At 43.4% G+C, this 17,496-nt stretch overlaps 1 protein-coding gene across 3 annotated transcripts in view; it reads right to left on the reverse strand.

Moving 5' to 3' along the window:
- SIL1 (SIL1 nucleotide exchange factor) overlaps positions 1 to 17,496 on the reverse strand; it is a 299,033-nt gene that overhangs the window by 185,338 nt on the left and 96,199 nt on the right. The gene's annotated exons all lie outside the window — the stretch shown is intronic.

Raw genomic sequence — 17,496 nt, forward strand, 5'->3', positions numbered from 1 at the left:
AAAGCCACAGACTTCCCTTCCCCTACATGAGACCGTTCATGTGTATATGCATATACACACACAGAGAGAGCTAGACGCTTCCTTCTTACAGCCAGGGATAAACACCGGGAACTGATGCTGGGGTGTGGGGGGGAAATGAGAAGGAACAGATAAATGAGAATGAAATCAAGGGCAAAGACAACAAATGAGCAGGAGGAGGAGGCCTAGAAGGGACTGAGGAAGAAGGGGTTGGGGGCAGCTGATGCACTAACAGCATACCCACCTCCTGGAGTGGGATGGCAGGCCAGGTGAGAGAAATGGCAGCTCCCACAGGGCTCCTTGCCACCTCCATCACCTGCACACACACTAACGCCCTCAGAAGCATTTTCTGACAATACTAAGGATGACAGGTCGATTCGCAAATGGATCCTTCATCTCCCCCACCCCCAATAATTCCATGTGGACTGCACATCTGACCTATTCATTGGCTCCATGTATTTTCCCATGAATCAGAGATAGAGAGAGAACATGGTGGTGGGAGCAGTGCCTGGGGAGAGGCCTAGGAGCAGTGAGGCTGGGAGAAAGGTGTGAGACAGTTTCCCAGGCATTGCAAGGGTACCCAGAGAACAAGTGCAAACTCTGCAGCACGCAGGCATGGGTAATGCTGTCCTCTGTCCTCATAAGGCCTGGCCTGTAACTATGTCACCTGGGCTTTGTCCTTATTAAAGAAGTGGCGATGGAGAGCAAGCAGGCACGTTTTCCCTTGGGCTTTACACTGAAGCTGGGGGGAAGGGAGAAAGAGGGAAAGGAGAAGTGGCCCACAGTTTGGTTCTGCCAGGATGGTCCACCATCACAAGCAGGGACATAGGCAGTAGCAGCAGCCTATGTCAGACCCTGACATAAGTAAAGCCAAAGTCATGGAATCCCACTGAGGCATAGTTTGGCACTTGGCCTGAGGTTAGTGCCCTCCCCAAATTACTTGCCACCCACTAACCCTGAGTTCACCTGATCACCTGCTCCTGTACACCCTGGATAACAAACCTTCCCATCATCCTGGGCTCTCAAAAGAAGACAGAACTACATCTTTTCATTTATGGCCTTCTTCTGACTTACAATACCATCACTCAGTCCAGGAAAGGGGAATGCATCTCAGTGTTCCACCAGTAACTCTTTCCTTAAGTATCCTTGGGCTTTGAGACAACATAGATAATAAGGTACTTGAGATGCCCATTTTTCTATCAAAACTGGCCACGTGTAGTCTGTACTTCTACTTAAATAGAGGTTGGATGCTCTCAGCAATCTGTATTGCCAGCCTGGAGAAGATGCTTGGGGCACAGGTGGGAGAAGGCCCTTGGACTCACTAGCCCTTGCCTCCCTGGTGCCTTATATTCTCCTCTCAATTCAGACAGGACTCTAGGAGGGGACTGGGTCATATGTAAATAAGATATCTTCCTGTAACTTTTATCTTCTTTTAAGGCAGGAACGCAAAAGAATGGCATGAGGATGGCAGGAAGCCAACAGAGGAAGGAGGAGTGGAACTGCTGGACCTCCTAAAGCTTCTGACATGCTGGTAGGTCCCATGGACAGTGGCTGCTCTCCAGTCTCAGGGCCAGAGCACAGGGGGAACAGGTAAACATCACAAGTGTTCTGGGCAGGGAGACCCACCTCAGCAGCCTGACTGGGAACGCTTGGAACTCCTATCTTATAAAATGCTCATGTTCTTAACCTACAGTGTATATCCATGTATTTGTTTCCCCAAATCTTTTGGAAAAAGGCAAAGGGAAAGAATTTCTACTTCCATCTTATAAGAAGGAAATTAAAGAAAAGAGATTTAAAACATTGGGTTGAAAGTACAGTACATGAATTTAGATTCAGACACATCTAAGGCCAAGTCTTCGCTCTGCCAATTTCTAGCTATGTGATCTTGGACACACACTTCGCTAGGCCTCAGTTTCTTCATCTATAAAATGGGCATAATAAGAGCTCCTACTTCAAAGAGTATTAGGGAGGATTAAATAAAACAATGAGTGGAAAGTACACGGTACAGCACCTGGCACCTAGTTATCACACCATCATTAGACCGGGGATGAGGACTTCCCCCTGGACCCACAGGCAGTCAGAGCCAGGCCAGGTACCCTAGAAACACTCTCCAGAGCTCCCTGACTCCTGCAGGATCTGCATACCCTCTAGCTGACCCCACATCTCAAATTTTAGGACCAAAGTCTTTTGCTGGTTATCTGCTTTCAGGAGGTGAAGGAAACAGATGTTAGAGGAGGACCCCCACAGCTAAAAATGGAGAGACTCCAGCCAGTTTTCTGCTGAGCACCGAGGCAGACCCAGCCCATTCAGTGCTTTTCCCAGCATATTAGTGTCCAGAGAGCCAGGTCACCATCGTGTAGAACTTCCACTTGCAGAAAGAGCTATAAGACAGTCTTCTGCTTTACAAACTGACAGTTAGAGGATGAACTCTTCCCACAAACACATTCATTACTATTTATGTGCTACACAAACTCATACACACACACACACACACACACACACGCACACACACAGAGTCACTCACCTCTACACAAATAGAAGCTCACTGCCTAATTTGGGCAGACAAATATGAATCTGAAAAAACAATGCAAAGAGAACACTGATAGGATAGTCCTGACAAGGAAAAACAATGTGCAAAGGCTTAGGAAGAGAAATGGATTTTTAAAGAATAATTTGAAGGACAAGAGAAGTAAGTTTGAAGAGGTCAGGCAAACAGGCTTTTTCCCCCATAAGACATAAACAAAGTCAGGAGGTAGACAGCAATTAAATAAAAAGAGGCTTTGAACTGCAAAAGAAATGTGGCTTCTAACCCCAGTCTAGCCCTAACTGGCTGGGAGGCTGGACCTGGAACATCCTTAAGCCACTGACCATTTGTGTAATGGCAACAGTGTGTGCCCCAAATACTGAAGTCATGCCTAAGGCCATGCAAATGGGGACTGCTCTCAACAAACCCAAGGCACCCTAAAAGGAAAGTGATGAGGTGAGGCTACTGGAGGGTAAAAAGTTCACAGTGGATCCAAGCCTCTGCCTGACCAGGCCTAAATCCGCTTGTACAGCCTGCAAGGGAGAGCCCAAGTGAGGCCTTTCCAGTGGCAACACAGAGACAGGTGCTGGCCCTGCCAGAGAGCACATGGAGCCAAGAAGGTCTCCACAGGCCCAGCTGGGACTGGAGCTCTGGAAGGAAGGCAACACAGGATGGGATGAAATAGGAAGTGGGCATTCCTGACCCCTCCTTAATACTCTACTCCAAAATGTGGGGGACATGACCAATCCCATCCCTACCCCAGAAGAGAAGAGAACAGATATTCAAGAAGGTAGCTAAGTCACTACTAAATATAAAATAGATAACCAACAAGGACCTACTGTATAGCACAGGGAAATACACTCAATATCTTGTAATAACCTATAATGGAAAGGAATCTGAAGAAGAATAGATAGATATGTATAACTGAATCACTCTGCTGTACATTTGAAACTAATACAACATTGTAAATCAACTGTATTTCAATTAAAAAAAATTTTTTAAAAGGTAGCTAAGCATGTTAACAAAAAGCTGCAATCTTGGAGACAAAAGACAGTGCTCCCTCTAAAAGAAATCAGGTGACAAGTAGAGTGACTGAATAAACGGGAGCCCAGCCTGGCCCTCTCCAGACCTATCCTATTCAGCTCCAGCCTTCAAAGAATCTGAATGCTAGAAGGCAGCTTAAGACTTAGTCTTCATTTGGACTGCTAACAATCCAAAAGACACGGCAGGCACTTGATACCTACACACAGAAAAAACAGTTCAATGCCTTCAGGTATGGGCTTGTCACTGCATCCAGGAAGGCTCTGGCAACTTCATGCCTGTTGAAGACAAAGAGGTAGAGAGGCCTAGGGCAGAAGAAGAATTTTGGTGCCATCACCCAGAGGTGACAACCAAAGCAATAACAGATTTCCTGTATTACAGAGAAAACTTAAAGAGAAAGGAACAATGGGCCAAGAAGAGTTTTCAAACCATGACTGTACGTTAGGAAAAGAAAGAGGATGGGACTTCCCTGGTGATTCAGTGGTTGAGAATCCGTCTTGCAATGCAGCAGATGCCGGTTCAATCCCTGGTGGGGGAACTAAGATGCCATATGCTGCAGGGCAACTGAGCCTGCATGCCACAACTACAGAGCCCAGGTGCTCTGAAGCCCACATGCCACGACTAGAGAACCTGCGCACTGCAACTAATGAGCCTGCGTGCCACAACTAAGACCCAACGCAGCCAATAAATAAATAAATAATTTTTTAAAAAAAGAAAGAAAGAAAGAGGAGCAATCCAGGGACCAAGATGAAGAACATTAAGAATAGTGCAGAATTACACAGGTCAAGAGAGGAGGGAATCCTGAGAAAATCAAGTTGTGGGTTCAACAAAATCAAGAGGTGAGTCAGAACGAGGATGAGAAAAGCCACTGGATTTGGCAACAAGGAAGCTGGAGGGCCCTTCAAAAGAGGGCACACTTGTGAAGAAATAGAGGCACAAGGGTAGAACACCTGGAAAAGATGAGTAGGTCCACTGAAGTTTGGAGATTTGGGGCCACTTCTCTAAATCCAATTTTTTCAACCTTTCCCCTAGAGTCATAATGATAACTGAGAAAATACTGACCCTGGTGGTCATATAGAGAGATTCTCCGATGCCATATGGTAGGTTCCCTTGATGGAGTAGAGCTACCCCTCAACACACACATCCTCAGGATAGTGATGGACACAGTCACATCAGTAGAGAAAGGAGGCAAGGAGACAAAGTCTCCAAGAACAAACTCCCATCAGACACACAACTCCACCTTCTCTGAGCTCTCAGCCATGCCTCAGACCGCTCTGAAGCTTTAGTCCTTACACTCTGTAGAGCTGTAATAATCATAATTATAGCACTTGGACCGAGGGATAAAGATAAATATCCCCATGACACCCGATTCCCTAGTATTAAAATGCAGTATTTGGGCAGCCCAGAAGAAAATAAATTCTGTATAATAATAATTATAGTCAATATTTATAGAGCACTTTCTATGTTCCAAGCAAAGTTCTAAGCTCATTTACTCTTCACCACAACCCTGTGATGGGGTTCTAATATGCTGCTTATTTTGCCCATGAGGGGACTAAAATTCAGAGAGGTTAAGTAATTTGCCCAAGTTCACACAGTCAGAGAGTAGTAGAGTCAGGAATCAAAGCCATTCTGGCCCCAGAACCCATGCTCTTTCTACAGACCATGCTGCCTTTCGAGTGGTCTATGAAATCAGCCATTCATTTTATTTGTTTTGCAACAACGTGAATAAAAAGGCACACATTTTGTGTCAGGAGAGAAATTTTTTAATGAGCCTACTGGAGCCCTCTTGCGGAGAGAGCCACTTCTACCACATCTATATTTCTGCACATCATACACACACACGCATGTACACACGCATGCACACACATTTTGATTACTGAATGTCCTTCGCACAGCCCAGCCCACAGTAGAGACACAGATATTCAAGAAGAAGAAGGCCCTTGCCTCAGATTGCAACCAGTTCACTGGCACCCTCTGTGACTTGACCTCTTAACCTCCCGTAACTCAGGCTCCCCAGCTGTACAAGAAGCAAAAGCATCCTTGCTCTCCCTCACGGAGTCCAGCACAAAGCACTCCCCTCATACATACCCAACTGTCTGGAAAGAACTTAGCAAGAGAGGAGGAGAGAACTATATTGGGTAAAAGTTGGCCAAGATGATATCCAAGCTCATTTACAACTAGTCTATGATCCTATTCCCCACGCATGAAATATATAGGACAGGATTATTTCTACATGGCACATGAAGAAAATAGAGCCCAAAAGGGTGAATGGGGCTTGCCTAAGCACACCAGCAAGCAACCAGGCAAAGTAGAGAAATATACCAGCCGTGGTCAGTGTATTTTCCACTAGGCTCCAGACTGCACGTTTCTAGCAGGGAGTGGGCAAGGAAATCTACTCCTTATACTTGCTCCCCAACACTGCATGAGGTCCTTAGAGTGATCAGCCTGTGTCTCATGACAGCAGCCAAGGTTACCAAAAACTCTACTCAACTCCATCTCCACTCCAGACCTGGATTTCCACCCAGGTCTCCCCAATTAGTTGTGGGACTTAGGGCTAGCCACCTAACCTCTCTCCAAGTTTCAATTCCTTCATCTAAAAAGGGACTTAATAGTAACTATTTTGTAGGATGGGTGTTAGCATTAAATGAGATGACATGAAGCATAAAGCACAATGCTTGACACAAACCAAGGGCTCAAGAAGCTTGTAGCTCTCACTAACAACTACTGTTAGAGAAAATTCTGAGCAAAGGACAGGATAAACAAAAGCAGTAAGGCTTCACCCCCATATAGAAATGTCTTCTGTTCTGATAATCAAGTCTCTCCTTGGAACCCAGCTTCCCTGAGCTGCAAATCTGCCCACACACCTGGACTACACTCTAGGTGGCTACAGAGGCATTTCCATTGAAACCTTTAAGCGATATTGGCTGGCTCTGCATCAGTGCCCACCGGAGAGTTGACTAAGAACAGCCACTTCAGAGCCCAGCTTCCTGGTGATTCAGGCCTGTCTTCATATTCCTCCTGCTGCTCTCATATCTCTAAGAGAGAATAGGGAAGGCAAGAGCAGCAGAGGCAAATTCAGCAGACTTAGACTGCTTGGACCACCCTAGAAAGGGTCAGTTGCTATCTAGGGAGTAAGAGCTCCAGGGCCACCTCCTTCCCTCTCCTTTTAAACTAATAACTATATCTCCTAACAGTAAGCATGATGGGCTTTCTTTATAGCCTGCTCCCCAAGAATACCAGGACCTTCATACACTCATCTACAAACCACAGTCTGGGGCTGGAGAGGGATCAGAGTTCATCTTTTTTTTCCCCTGTGTCCAAACTTCCAGCAAAGGTCAGGGCCTCATAGTGGGACTATAGTAGGATAGGGAAGAAGGTATGACTTCTAGTCCATAGCTCCAAGTGGACTATCTGCAAATCAGTAAGCACACCAATCCTTATTCTGTGCCAGCCACTCTGGTACTCTGGATTACAAGAATTCAGCATTCACACTCTAGAAACAGGTACCTCAGGTCCCCTGAGCACACTGGGAACCATACTGTATAACACAACATACAAAAGATACCATCACTGTCCGCAGGTGTTTTATGTCCTGTTGACCATCAGTGAGTAGCATGGTTTTCCATATCTGAGTCTCAGACAGTACAATTAAGAAGAAAGTGCTGTTAAGGAATATGCCGTGAGAAAATAGATACTGTTCTGGACAACTTGAGACACAAATTATAACTTAGAAATGATGAGATGGGCAACAATTAGGGTGATCCTGAAACTAACTGAGGAACCCCAAGAAAATAGCATTTACCTACAGAAAACCTTAGCGGCAGCACAAGTACAGATCACCAATCACTGAACTCGCGACTACCATGTTGGCATTGACTATGTCTTCGAGGTAAGTCAGCAACTGAAACAACATATTTTATTTTTAACACACCTGAGAGTCCAAGACTATTCATAATTCCAGATCCTTAAAAACTTGAAAGGAGGATAAATTTTAAAGTGTACACATTTACATACGTGGGCAGAAACACAAAAATCAGATGCTTCTCAACACAGCTCAGGGAGCCATAACTCACGGTTTTCAGAATCCCACCTAACACCCAGAGAAAATCTGGGTGCCTTCTCTGAGAGATTGTGGGAGGCTGAGTAGGTAGCCAAGAAACAAAGAAACCTAAACTCAGCACTTGGCAAGACAATTAAGGAGGAGAGGATTTTAAATGCATTGTTTCTGACTCTAAATATGTCTACATTTATTACCAATTTGGGATCAGAAACCACATTTAGTTCTGCCGGTGACCACGCACTAAAAATATTAAGCAGAGTATTGCCTAGGAAACAGCGGTCCTCCCTGCTGCAGCAGCCCCATTTCAGAGCTGACTCTGCAATGGTCCCAGGGCTCCCCATCCTGGGCTTTGCTAAGAGCCCAGTCACAAGCAGAACTGCCACTGTCCTGACAAAGCCTCGCCTGCTTTTTAGAAGCAGCAGTAGGAGCTTCCTTGGTAGCGCAGTGGTTAAGAATCCGCCTGCCAATGCAGGGGACGTGGGGTCGAGCCCTGGTCCGGGAAGATCCCACATGCCACGGAGCAACTAAGCCCATGTGCCACAACTACTGAGCCTGTGCTCTAGAGCCCGCAAGCCACAACTACTGAGCCTGCATGCCACAACTACTGAAGCCCATGCACCTAGAGCCTGTGCTCTGCACGCAACAAGAAGCCACTGCAATGAGAAGCCCATGCACCACAACGAAGAGTAGACCCCGCTCATCCCAACTAGAGAAAGCCCACGCACAGCAACGAAGACCCAATGCAGCCAAAAATAAATAAATTAAATTTTTTTAAAAAAGCAAGCAGCAATAGGAGCCAGGGCTAGAGACTACACAACCTCCTCATCCTCTCCAAGGCTGTGTTACATGGTCAGTGAAATTCCATTTCATGGGCCTATAACAACTACAACCCATCTGACTGGGAGCTCCGCAAGGGCAGGGACAATGTCCACCTAAACCACTGCTGTATCCTCATTGCCTAGCACTGTAGCAGACGCTCAAAAAATATCTGTTAGTTGAATAAAATTAATAATCTAAAAGGGGGTCACGTGGAATACACAATGTAAAATAATGTCAGTGAAAATATGAACTATAGTGAAACATGAAAACAGATACATAAAATACTGTTGAATGAAGAACATAATGGCACATGTATATGAAATATTAGTACTTTGAAAAAAAAGTGTGCGTAGCCATCTCTGTGATCAGACATGAAGTTATTAGAATTATGGAAAGCTATGCTCAATGAAGTCTTTCTTCCTAAAATGTTAGATATATGAGAAAATACTTAATCATTATTTTCAACACAGAACCTGTTCCCTTATCTACTTTTTTTTAATAAGTTTATTTATTTTATTTATTTATTTTTGGCTGTGTTGGGTCTTTGTTGCTGCACATGGGCTTTCTCTAGTTGCAGTGAGCAGAGGCTACTCTTCGTTGCTGTGTGCAGGCTTCTCATTGCGGTGGCTTCTCTTGCTGCTGAGCATGGGCTCTAGGCATGTAGGTTTCAGTATTTGTGGCACATGGGATCAGTAGTTGTGCCTCACAGGCTCTAGAGCACAGGCTCACTAGTTGTGGCATACGGGCCCAGTTGCTCCATGGCATGTGGGACCTTCCTGGACCAGGGCTCAGACCCATGTCCTCAGCAATGGCAGGTGGATTCCCAACCACTGCACCACCAGGAAAGCCCTCCCTTATCTGCTAATTCGTTCTGGTGCCTGGGATCACAGAGACCTTGCTCAGCAAGACCATCTATCTATCACGGAAAGAGAGAGCACAAGGAAATAGCTGCAGTCTTAAAATCCAACTTATCAAGTTGACCTTTTTACCAGAAGACTTCCAGTATGCATCACCAGTATGCCTGGCTGCCAAGACAGTTAGCCAAGATGGAGGTGAAGAGACCAAAAAAAAAAAAAAAAAAGATGCCAGAGCTCCAAATAGGTACCCCCACACCACACAGCCCATGGCCTACTACCCAGCAACGTGCCTATTAAGAAAGGTAGCAGATACCAATCCTTCTAAAATTTCCAAAAAAAGAAGGGAACACTTCTTAATTCATTCTGTGAGACCAGAATTACCCTGACACCAAAGCAAGACAAGGACACTACAAGAAATCTACAGACCAGTACCCTTATGAATATACATGCAAAAATCCTCAACAAAATACTAGCAAGGCAAATTCAGCGGCATATCAAAAGGATTATACAACATGATCAAATGGGATTTATCCTAGGAATACAAGGGCGGTTCATCATATGAAAATTAATCCATTTAATACATTACATTGGTAGAGTGAAGGAAAAAAAAACACATGATCATCTCAATTGACATAGAAAAGGCAGTTGACAAAATCCAACATCGTTTCGTGATAAAAACATTCAATAAACCAGGGATAGAAAAGAACTTCCTTAACATAATTAAGGTCATATATGAAGAACCAACAGCTAACATCATACTCAATGATGAAAGACTAAAAGTTTTTCCTCTAAGATCAGGAATAACACAAGGATGCCTGCTTTTGTCACTTAGATTCAACATAATACTGGATGTTCTAGCCAAAGCAATTAGGCAAGAAAAAGAAATAAAAGGCATCCGTATTAGAAAGGAAGAAGCAAAACTATCTGTTTGAAGGTGACTTGATCTTATACAAAGAAAACCCTGAAGAATCTACAAACAAAAACTACTAGAGCTAATAAATTCAGCAGGTACAAAAGCTGCAGGTACAAAATCAAAACTCAAATCAGTTGCATTTCTATACACTAACAACTAGCAATCCAGAAAGAAAATTAAGAAAATAATTCCATTTAAAATAGTATCAGGGCTTCCCTCATGGTACAGTGGTTAAGAATCCACCTGCCAATGCAGGGGACACAGATTCGATCCCTGGCCTGGGAAGAGCCCACATGCCATGGAGCAGCTAAGCCCATGTGGCACAACTACTGAGCCTGCACTCTAGAGCCCGTGAGCCACAACTACTGAGCCCACGCACCACAACTACTGAAGCCCACATACCGTAGAGCCTGCATGCCACAACTACTGAGCCCACACACCGCAACTACTGAAATCCATGTGCTCTAGGGCCTGCGTGCCACAACTACTGAGACCGCATGCTGCAACTACTGAAGCCTGTGTGCCTAGAACCTGTGCTCTGCAACAAGAAGCCACTACAGTGAGAAGACCACACACCGCGACAAAGAGTAGCCCCAGCTCACTGAAACTAGAGAAAGCCCGCACACAGCAACAAAGACCCAACGTGGCCAAAAATAAATTTTAAAAAATAAATAAATAAATAAATAAAATAGCATCAAAAAGAATAAAATACTTAGGAATAAATTTAATCAAAGAAGAAAGTCTTTAACCAAAAGACTTATACACTGGAAGCTACAACACATTACTAAAAGAAATTAAAGAAGACCTAAATAAATAGAAAGATGTTCTGGGTTCCTGAACTAGAAGACTTAATTTCATTAAGATGACAATACTACCCAAAGCAATATACAGATTCAACATATTCTCTGTCAAAATCACAAAAGCATTTTTTGCAGAAATGAAAAAACTAATCCTAAAATTCATATGGAATTTTAAGGTACCCTACCCAAAATAATCCTGAAGAACAACAAAGTTGGAGGATTCACACATCCTGATTTCAAAACCTTACCACAAAGCTACAATAATCAAAACTACACAAAACTCACATAAAGATAAATATATACTCTTATATCGACATAAGGATAAACATACCCTCTTATATCATTACATCAATTGATTTTTAACAAGGGTGCCATTGACTAAAAATGGAGCAAAGATCTAAATTTAACAGCTAAAACTATAACATTCTTGGAAGAAAACGTACGGGCCAAACTTCATAACCTTGGATAGGGCAACAGTTTCTTAAATATGACACAAAACCACAAGTGATAAAAGAAAAAAATAGATAAACTGCACTTCATCAAAATTTAAAAACTTTTTTAAACAACAAGGTGCTACTGTATAGCACAGGAAACTATATTCAATATCCTGTGATGAACCATAATGGAAAAGAATATAAAAACAAATGTGTGTGTATATATATATATAAAACTGAATCACTTTGCTACATAGCAGAAATTAACACATTATAAATCAACTATACTTCAATAAAAAAAATAAATTTAAAAAAATTTTTTAAAACTTTTGTGCCTCTCATTAGCAAGAGAATGAAAAGACAACCCACAGAATGGGAGAAAATGTTTGCAAATCACATATCTAATAAGGGTTTACCATCCAGAATACATAACAACAACTACAACTCAACAACAAGACAAGCAACCCAATTTAAAAATGGGCAAAGAACTTGAATAGGTATTTCTCCAAAGAAGATATGCAAATGGCCAATAAGCACATAAAATGATGCTCAGTATCACTGATAATTGTGGAAATGCAAATCAAAGCCACAGTTCGATACCATTTGACACCTATGAGGACGACTATAATTTTTTTTTAATGAAAATAACGAGTGTTGGCAAAGATGTGGAAAATTAGTACATTGCCACTGGAAATGTAAGTGGTACAGCCACTGTGAAAAAGTCTGACAATTCTTCAAAAGCTAAACATAAAATTGTCATATGACCCAACACTTCCACCCCTAGGTATATATCCAAATATCTGAAAACAGTGACTCAAACAGATACCAGCATGTGAATGTTCACAGCAGACAAAAGAGGAAATAACCTAAGTATCAATAGATGAATAAATATTTTTAAATAGATTTTTTAAGTGGTATACACAATGAAATATTATTCAGTCATAAAAATGAATGAAGTTCTGATGCATGCTGCAGCATAGATGAACCTTGAAAACATTACGAAATAATGTGAATTTTCTGGCTAAGTAAAATAAGCCAGACACAAAAGGACAAATATTATATAATTCCACTTACATTAAATATCTAAAATAGGCAAATTCATAGAGACAAACGTAGATTAGAGGTCACCTGCAGGGAGGGGGTAGGTAATGGGAAGTTATTCCTTAATAGGTTCATGGTTTCTGTTTGAGCTGACGAAAAAGTTTTAGAAGTAGATAGTGGTAATGGTTGCAAAGCATTGTGAATGTAATTAATACCACTGAACTGTACATTTAAAATGGTTAAAATGGCAAATTTTATGCTATCTATATTTTAGCATACTAAAAAAATATAAGATTGCCCACGAGTTGGTAATTGCTGAAACCGGATAATGGGCACATGGGTACATTAATTATATTGTTCTCTTTTTAAAAATTTAAGAAAAAAAATGATGTTTTCTGTAGTTTCTCTGGTAGATAGTCTGTCAAGGTAAAGAAGTGCCTTTCTATTTCTAAACAGCTAAGAGGTTTTATCATGAATGGATGTTAAATTTTATCACGTTTTCCCTACTCTAAGATGATCATATAGTTTTCCCTTTAACCTACTAAAGTAGCAAATTTTATATGCAGATTTTCTAATGTGAAACCACCCTTGCATTCCCGGGTTAAGTCCAACTTGGTCAGATGATCATTTTTATATCCTGCTCGGTTTGATTTGCAGTATTTTGTTGGTCCTTCATGTACTCCCATAACTCTCTGTGCAACTATCATAAAACCCACCAAATTGTACTATAAATGTGAACTCCCTGAGGGGAAAGACTCCTTCCTCATCCACTACTCCATCCCTAACTAGTGCAGGGTCTAGGACACAGTAGGCCCTCAATAAAAGTATGGCAGATAAATAAGTAAATGAATGGGTAGGTGGAGAGATTACCAGGTGAGCAGATGAACACCTTAATCCATAATACTGACACCCTGGCAGGTGTGCAGAGAAGATTTTTCAGGCAGGAAGACCTTCTGAAGGCTCACCAACCACTCCATAGAGGCATCTTCTCTGTTTTAGAGCAGCTCAGTTTGTCTGCAGCTCTGTAAGCTGAACCCTAGCCCTAGACTCTCATCTCCCCACTTTCCCTCATCACCTAATCAATAATGTCCACAGTTCAGTGCCTGCTTTCACACAAGATGCAGCCCTCATACCAAAGCATACCCCAAAGCTCAGATCCTATGCTGGGATTAAAGGGGAATGTGGCATTAGTTTCAAATTTAAAGTGTTCCTGCCAACCTTAGAGTTTATTCCCAACAATCAAAAAGGCCTCATCCCAACCCTGATTGGCACAGCAAGAGCCCACTCCATTAAAAATTCACTGCATCAGCAGTACAGAGAAGGAGAGCAGTCAGCAAGGGAAAGGGCTGAATTATTTCAGCAGCTGTAAATTATGTGTTCTCTCTTCCTCTCCTCCGAGTCCATGTTCAACTGTGCCCCATGCCTCCACAATGAACTTGGGTTTGTCAAGTATCTACGTCAACTGCAGTAACCAAACTTGAGTTCAAGAAGCAATATTAAAAAGCACTAACTAGCTGATATTTAAATAACTATGTTTAATGTCAACAAAATTACACTTTAACACTAAACATCCCCTACTCTATTAGTTGCTTAATTAAATTCCTTAAGATCCTTGGACACTGGCACAGAGCACACTGCCCTGGGGAGCATTCCCAGGCCCTGACCTTGGCAGGCTGTGGAAGGGAAAGGGCCCAAATCCCTGAGGAAGTGCCAGGAGGGCCCAGTTTTCTTCTGGAGTCTCCTAAGGAGGTGGTTTCTCTTCACAGCTCTGCTGGTCTCCATAGGACAACAAGAACATGACAAACACATCCTGAGCCTGGAAAATTGCCAAACCAGGCTACAATTTTTTTAATGTTTTTTTTTTTTTTTAAAGCACACATAAACCCAAGAGAGATACTTTTCCCATCTGGCATCTGTTCTTAAGAGTAGTATATCATGAGACACTGAAGCATGTGTACAAGGGGGATACAACAGGATTCATGACAGCAGGTAGGGTCAGAGGGCTCTGCAAAATGCCACCAACCAAATCCCAGCCTGCCAGGAGTCATCAGCCTGCAACTGACAGGGGTACAGTACAGCTCAGCCAACAGCAGTATCCTGGACTGGAGCCTGCAAAGGGACTCTAGGTTCCAGTGAGTGACCTTGTGATGGGGATGCCAGTGGGACCCCAGGAAGTCTCTCCTGCCACAGTAGGCTCCATGAAGATGACTTACCAGCTAGCTTCTCATAGCACCAGATTTGCTGAAAGAGGATAACATGCCAGCTACCTGCCCAGGTAAACATTTGCTAGAAACAATCAGTCTCACAATCAGCCTCCAAGTAGAGCACATTCAGCCGAGGATCAATAAGCATTTGGAACCCACACTTTGGGCAGCAGATGCTCTGAACCCAACCCCACTGGGTCATGAGTAAGACAGTATCATTTTAAGGGCACCAAGGGTGTAACAGATGCCAAGTGGCCCTCCCTTGCCTCACCCTTATAGCAGGGGTCCCAGTTCTTTCTGGTTTCCTTACAAAACTATCCCTTTACCTCTCAGTTGGTATCGCATTTTTATTTCTGTCACTCAGCACCTTCCCTACACCTTCTATTTTGCCAAAGGGCCTGGCCTGACATAAAATAGGAGGTAATTCTTTCCAATTATTCTATCCTGTCTCTCACTGTTCGGGGATTCCTTTTGTGGCAGCTCTCCTTAAAACAGCCACCGCAGCCCCTGCTAATGCCAACAGAAAACACTGTAGAAGAAGCTTGGTTAATATTACATCCTCTCACGGTAAAAGGCAACCACTCCCATGAACAACCAGGCACAAGCCCTGGCTTCAGAGAAGCTGGATGTTTGGGTTGCAACTTATGAAAATATGGAAAGCAACCAGAAAACACAAGAGCATTATGCCCAGTGCCCAGACACACTGCTCACTTACTACCTGCAGTTTCACACCCATGCCAAAATCATTTCAACCCCAGATGAGCACTCAACAGCCACGCCAATTCGGAAAAATATTTTTGCAAAGACCTTGTTCACTTTCCCATACAGGAAAGCTACAAAAAAGCAAAAACTTGTTCACTATGAAAAGATGAATAAACCCTTACCACCTACTAGGGAACATATATCCAGTTACCACCACCTCCAACACATCCAAGTAGCAGATTATTCACCCTTCAGCACATGTTTATTGAGACCTGCTACATCCCAGACATGTGCCAGGTGCTGGGGATACAAAGACTAAGTAAAGAGGGGTCCTGTTGTCCAGGAGCTTCTAGACAGGCAATGTAAATCGATAAGTAAATCAGTAGTTATAGTAAGCACTGGGTTGAAAGAGCCCTGACACAGATGGCTAGGAGGCTCCATGGCAGGAAAGCACAGATATCTCCATCAGGAGATAGGGGTCAGAGAGGACTTCTTGGAAGAGGAAAAGGAATTAACCAAAGACAATGAGAAAAGCATCCCAAGCAGAGGCAAGACTGCTTTTTGAAGGCCTGGAGGCATGAAACTTGAAACATGTATTTATTTCAACAATGCTGGAGCAAAGGGTTTACGGGGGAGTGGCATCATGATACGCAAGAACCCACTTTGCCAGATGGGTCAGATGGGTTCCAAACACATAGCTCATTGCACTTTCTTAACAAACCTTTGCAATCTCTGTCCTTTTCAGAACTGCCCCACATGAAAGGGAGACTGGAGAGAGGAAAAAGAAGCCTGCTAAGATAAGAGGGTCACCACTGTTTGTGAATTCTGCTTATGAACTCACTCCTTTGCCTTGCAGTTCAATGGTTTGTCAGTTCTTGCAAATTCTCAATATCTATTAATAGAAGGAGTTAGTTTGTAAATAGAATCTGGATTTGTACTGTATTATCCCTCACAGTGGCCTAAAACCCAAGTGGGTAATTTGAACAGGAAAACAGCCTGAGATTCTAGGCACAATCTCCCCAAAGGATAGATATGCCGTGCTCTACTCTCCTCTGTATGTTTCACACTCAACAAGTCCAAAGCTACTCTACTGATCCTCCTCTAGAGTCGCCTAGCCTTACTGCACAAGCCAGAAACCCGGAAGCTCTCCTCAACACTCCCTCTCCTTTCCCCCACTTCCCTTCTAACCCCCTGCCCATCACCAACTACTGTCGATTTCATCTATTTTCCTCCATGTTCACCTGCCCAAATTGCTCACCCCCACCCCCAGCCACCACCTCTCAGGTGAGGGCAACCCAAGCTGACCAGCACAATGAGGAAGCAGAGGGCACAGCTTTAATGAATCTGTTATTTTCTCAGCCCAGGGTTTCTGGAATAACCCAAACCCAGTCTTCTGAGCCCTCTGAAAGGCTCTCAATAGAAGCCACTTTCTTCCTCAGATGAAGAGTATCACTCAGGGAACCCATTCAATAACAATAGCAAGCTGAAATGTGGGCTGCAGAGAAGGTTTGGTGCCTTGAGTGAGTCCTCTAGAGGTCCCAATGCCCTGTGACCCCAGAAGCCAAAGCCAAATCTATGATTATGGGAATCAAATCCCAGGCAAAGCAAACGTGGCGCCCGCTACAGCCCCACCCCTCACAGCCCATGGAGACATACTCTGGGGATAGCCACTGAGCTGAAGAGTCTTCATCCCTACTCCCTCTGCCCTAAGAGAAGCCATTTCCTTCCACCAAAGCAGGTGGAAGAAAGCAATTCTCAGGAGTAGGATGATGGTGAAACCGACGTCCCAAAATAAGGGATAAAATGTGTTGAAGAGGAAGAAGAGCACTGGCCATGGCTCTCAGCCTGAACTCACTGGAAACTTCCCTTCATCCCATTCCTTACCAGTGGCCCTCACAGCAGCCCAGGAGGAATAAATGTATGTTGAATGAATGAAGAAATGAACAAATAAGCAGACTGAGAGGCTGGAGGGAGGGGGCAACAAGAGAGAAAGAAGGCCCTGCTCAGAACCATCCCTCCATTCGTTCAGGTATCTCTGGGCACCTACTATCCTACAATGTACTGTGTACCTATGCAAGGTGCT

Source organism: Pseudorca crassidens, chromosome 3, assembly GCF_039906515.1.
Source record: "Pseudorca crassidens isolate mPseCra1 chromosome 3, mPseCra1.hap1, whole genome shotgun sequence".
NCBI lineage: Eukaryota > Metazoa > Chordata > Mammalia > Artiodactyla > Delphinidae > Pseudorca > Pseudorca crassidens.